Source organism: Microcaecilia unicolor, chromosome 3, assembly GCF_901765095.1.
Source record: "Microcaecilia unicolor chromosome 3, aMicUni1.1, whole genome shotgun sequence".
Taxonomy (NCBI): Eukaryota; Metazoa; Chordata; class Amphibia; order Gymnophiona; family Siphonopidae; genus Microcaecilia; species Microcaecilia unicolor.
Window position 1 is genome coordinate 220,491,600 of NC_044033.1, and position 6,000 is coordinate 220,497,599.

The window sequence follows — 6,000 nt, forward strand, 5'->3', positions numbered from 1 at the left end:
TTTTCCCATGCTCTCCAGATCATGGTAGGAGGTCTACACAATATTAATCTCAGATGATTATATATATATGATAAGACTTGGCCTGAGGCTTTGATTTGTTTACAAAATGTGCTCAAAGTATGATCCATCTTTAACACCAGAGCAGACTGTATCATGGGTCACATTAAAATTGTCTCGATTAAATAAAAACTTGTGTTGTTTCTAAAAGCAGATGCATCAAAGATTCACATGAAAAAGGTCATGTGTTGGATTTGGTATGTGCAAACTATCCCTCTTTGTTGACGTTTTGTAACTGGGAACCAGTATTATGGTCAGACCATTACAGTTGTACATTTACTTGAATTATTTTTCTTCTAAATCAATTCAAACTCCTGTTCATAAGACCGAAATGGATAGAAATAAATAGACAAATTATTTGGTCTTCAGTAATTCCATTTTTAGATATTTCTGAAACTAGTTTTGAAGTTTTATTTTGACTTGAAATTCTATGACCTCATCAGTTATCAATCTTATTGCTCCTGAATATGAAGTAAAAGTTAGTTGGAGAGTTAGTTGGTTTTCTGCAGAATTATTGGCACTGAAAAAATATTGTCATTGTCTAGAACGTAAATAGAGAAAGCAAAAAATGTGATGAGTTAAATGGAAACAGTTATTAAAATAGTATAAATGTGGCTTAAATAAGGCCAAAAGAACATATTACTCAACCTCTGTAGTACAGAAAAGCCGAAGCTTAGAAAGTTATTTGAACTGGATAATTTTAATCTATCATCTTCTTTCTCAACCAATGCAGTTCAGTCCTCTGATGAAGAGTTAGCTGTTTACTTTGAGTCCAAAGTGAAATTATTCATTTCATAAATGTTCCTATTTGTAGTTTGCCAAAACCTATATCAGATTTAGATGATGTGCTAGCCGACAGATGCTAGGTCTCTTTTGACCCAGCTTCTGCCTTTGCACTGTTCCCATTAATTAATAGAACATCTTGTTCTAATTATCCTTCTTTTTTATTGAAGGATCTATCACTAGGGTTAGTTTTTTGTTAGCTTTATATATTAATACGACTCATCATATGAAAGGAAATAGTTTGTTTTCATATTATGTGGGAAATATTATGTTAACTCCTGTTCCAAATCAAGTAATGATGACTTGTTTAAACCCTTCAACTTTAGACCAATTGCTAATACTCCTTTTTAGCTAAGCTAGTTGAGTTTGTAGTTAGTTTACAGTTTATCGAATTATAGTGAGAGTTTCAAATTACTTCATGATTCCCAACATGGGTTTAGACCCCTTCATAGTACTGAGACTTTGCTATTATCACTGATCTCTGAGGAGAAGAAGGTTCTCTGTTGAGGCAGTAATATTTTACTTCTACAATTTGACATCTCTGCAGCTTTCAACACTGTGAACCAGGCATTACTATCCATTTCATTTTGAGCATTTATTTACCGCTCAGACCAAAGTGGTTTAGAACTTCACTTTACATTTACTTTATAGGCACTGGGTCTGCTCACAGTCCAGGTAGTACAGAGGGGAATAATCGAACGGCGCCGGCGAAATACATGGCCGGTGATGTATTTTGGCGGTGCCGCAAAAGCTGGCCAGACACGTATTTTCGAAAAAGATGGCCGGCCATCTTTTGTTTCGATAATACGGTTCCGGCCAGCCAAACTGCCTTGGATTTGGCCGAGGTTTGAGATGGCCGACGTGGTTCTTTTAGTGATAATGGAAAGTTATGTCGGCCATCTCAAACCTACTCGGCCAATATCCAAGGCATTTGGCCATGGGAGGAGCCAGCATTTTAGTGCACTGCCCCCCCTGACATGCAGGACACCAACCGGGCTCCATAGGTTGTCACTGCGGTGGTCTTCAGAAAAGCTCCCACGTGCATAGCTCCTTACTTTGGGAGTTGAGCCCCCCCCACCCCACCCCAAAACCCTCTACCCACAAATGTACTGAATCCACTAAAACTGCTCCAGGGACCTGCATGCAGCCTCTAGGACTTATTGCTGCTGTATAACTTTGGCACACCAGTTGACACCTGAAGACGAATCTCTTTGAAAAAGTCCTTTATTTGAATAAGCACATTTACTCACAGTTACTGCAGATCAGCGGTTGTGCCCCACTAGCAAAGAGTCCCCTGGTACTAATATTAGCAGTAGGTCAGAGCTGGCATAATGGTGTACAATGCCCTCTTTCAGCAACATTCAAGGTAAGACTATGTTCTCTAACGTGGGGTAACACAGGAAGGGAACTAAAACTGGCTTACAAAAATGGCCACTACCGCATGGACTACAACAGGAAACAAAACAGGGCACACTCTGACCCAGTAAGCAGGGGGAAAGCACCAGGGGAGTAGAGCCTACCAACTACCAAATACCTACAACCCACCACAATGCATTGCTGATGTGACTCTGCAGTGCAAATAATAGAAAAGGTGTCACACTCACCCAAGAGCCACATCACAAGCAAGAAAAGGCTGTCGGAGGACAGAACACATTCTGCTGTCATGGAGATGGGTATGGCATTTGAGGCTGGAATATAGGCTGGAAAAAAAGTGTTTAAAGTGGGGTATTTTGGTGGGAGGGGGTTAGTGGCCACCGGGGGAGTACGGGGAGGTCATCCCCGCTTCCTTGCGGTGGTCATGTGGTCAGTTTGGGGCACCTTTTTGAGGCTTGGTCATGAAAATAAAAGGACCAAGTAAACCCGGCAAAATACTGCTTAACGCCGTATTCTTTTTCCATTATCGGCGGAAAGCCAGCTATCTGGTAGCCACGCCCATACCCGCCCATGTCCGCCTTCGCTTCGCCACCAATACGCACCTTTGAAACTTTTCACCGTGAGGCAACGGGGAAAGCAGCGATACTGTCAAAAAAAGCAGCTTTCGATTATACCGATTTCGCCGCTTTTCCGAGATCGCCGGCCATCTCCGATTTTGTGTCGGGAAATGGCCGGTGATCACTTTCAATTATGAGCTGGACATTGTACTACTGTTGTACCTGGGGCAATGGAGGGCTAAGTGACTTTCCCAGGGTTCACGTAGAGCTGTAGAGGGAATTGAATGTGGTTCTCCAGGTAGCAGCAGGAATCAAATCCAGTTCACAGGTCTACAACCCGCTACACTAACCATTAGGCCATTTCTCCACTCCTAGTGTCTGATTTTGATTGGTAGATTTAGCTTTCACTTGGTTCAAATTATTTTTGACACAAAGATTAAAAATGAGGTTCTTTTTCAGCTCCTTGGTCTTCACCTTGTGGTGAGCCTCAGGGCTCTCCCATTTCTCCTCTATTGTATCAATAGAAATCAAACAAAATAAAACATGGAAAAGAAAATAAGATGATACCTTTTTATGGACATAACTTAATACATTTCTGATTAGCTTTCGAAGGTTGCCCTTCTTCGCTCAGATCGGAAATAAGCAGCTTATTTATTGTTCTAGAAAATGGGCATTCTCTTAGGGTTGGATCAGGAGTCCAGAGTCTTAGGTATGACTCTTGACTCATCACTTTTGATGGACTCACAGATAAAAATGTAGTATGTAAAGCATATTTTAAACTTAAACAATTACGACTATTATGGTCATATTTTTTAAATGATCATTTCAGAGTAATTGCTCAACTGTAAGTCCTAACACTGATCGATTATGGTAATTCTTTGTATTAGGTATAACAGCTAAACGTCTTTCTATATTCAGATGATTCAAATTCTGCTGCAGTTCTCGGTATGAGAGAGTCTGTTCTCTACTGGCTAAGATGCATTGGTTGCCGCTTCAGGCTAGAATTTATTTCAAAGTTTTATGTTTGTTTTTTTAGTTTCTAAATATTTATATGGTGCTTGTTCATTAGATCTTTTGGATACTTCCGAGATGCTAAAAATAGGGGATGGTTAGCAGGTCAGCGGCAGCACTGTGGTGGTGGGGGTGATGGGCAGTGGCTGGGGGCCCTCCAATAACCCTTACTGCCAGGGGCCCTGATCACTGTTAGTCCGCCACTGCCCTTAGCTCCTTTCCAAACTCCACCTATCTCTCCTGTAATCTCTTACTGCTGCTGTCATGCTATTTGGGACAATACAGCATAATGAGCCCACTTTGGACCAACACCATTGTCTCCCATAAGATGTAATGATGGAATCACCGGTTTCTTTTTGTGAAAAAAGGGAGATGGTATTACTCTCTATTCCTCTTTCAATCAGAGACTCAGTCATAGGTCTCTCTATTTTAGAGTTGCTAAAGAGAAGCAATTTTAGATATTTTTCAGACTATGGCATCAAATACTGGCACAGTCACCTCCTGCTCCCCCATGTCTTTCCAGTATTACAACATATTAATTCTGGTGGACTACAGAGCTGAAGGAGAAGGGCAAAATACACCTATTGCCAATCCTTGATCCAGCTCAGCTGGCACAAACATCTTTACTAAAAACTTTTTTTTTTAAATCCAACCTTTGTGTCTGAAATTTAACTTCAGTCTTCTGCCTATAATTGTTCTTAGTTTTCTCTCTGTCCTCACATTCCTTCTTTAAGGAATCTCGTTCGGTCTTCTTCCCATGCTATCATCATTTCTTCTCTTCTCCATGTATATTTGAATCTCCATGGTTTCTCTCATCTCACTTTCTTCAAGTCTCACTCCCATCCTTCACTTCTCATCCTTTCTCACTTTCATGTCTGTTCTCTCCACTGTGACCCCCCCTTTCCCTCAGCCGCTCTTTTCTCTCCCTCTGCTCCCCCCCCCTCAGTGTCCAGCTAGTGTTCCTTTCTCTTCCCTCACTCCTACTCTGTCTCCCCTTTGCAGGACCAGCACCTCTCCCTCTTCCTTCTTTCCCCAAAGGGTCCTGGCAACTCTCCTTTCTTATCCTCTGCCCCCAAGTCCAGTATCTCTTTCCATCTCTTCCTCACCCCTTCAATGGATCTCTCTCTTCCCTACCTGATCTTCCTGTCCTGCACCTCTCTCTACTCTTGCCCCCCCCCCCCCCAATAATGCAATACCTCTCTCCTTCTTGAGGGGTGGTTTGATAGAGGGATAATGGGAATGGTATGGGGTTTTCACCATGTGACATATGGAGAGAGACTTGGGGACCTGAGTGTGTGTGTCCTAGAGGCAGTGAATGATAGGGGTGATGTGGATCAGACAATCAAATGTTTGAGCAGTATTAAACTACAAACCTTCCTATAGAAAGAGGTTGGTAGAATTGGGGGACCCTGGTCAGGTTGCAGGGGAACTGACATGGGAGGTCATTTTATAATGAATAGGGTGGTGGATGCCTGAGGTGCCCTTCTGTGGGAGGTGGTGGAGATGGGTTCAATGGTAGAGTTCAGGAGAATGTGGGATAAAGACAGGGCAGTTCTGTATGGAAAGAGAATATAACCAGACAAACTTGGCAGTATATGGGTGGCAACTCCAGTGGTTGGAAAGCAGAGCCAGTACTGGGCAGACTTCTACAGATGATGACTGGATGGATTTGGATGGGCTGCAGTGGGGCTTCAATGACAGCTTCAATAGTTGGAGATATGTTCTGTGCCAGAAAATGTAAAGGACAAATCAATATCAAGTACACTACATATTATTACATCATAGCTTATGCTATTTCTTGTTTGGGCAGACTGGAAGGACCATAGAGGTTTTTATCTGCTGCCATCTACTATGTTACTATCCAGCTCATTTTCAAAAGTGATCGCTGGCCATAAATCGAGAGATTGCCGACGATCTCGTAAAAGCGGCCAAATCGGTATAATCGAAAACCGCTTTTTCAACCTCATTGCCTTCTTTCCCATCTCGGAGCCGCAAAAGGTCAAGGGGGCGTGTCGGCGGCATAGCGAAGGCGGGACATGGGCGTGGTTACGAGATGGCCGCCTTAGCTGATAATGGAAAAAATAAAAGCGGGGAAGACGAGCATTTTGGCCACTTTTACTTGATCCATTAATTTTCATGACTAAGCCTCAAAAAGGTGCCCAAACTATCCAGATGACCACCAGAGGGAATCAAGGATCACCTCCCCTTACTCCCCCAG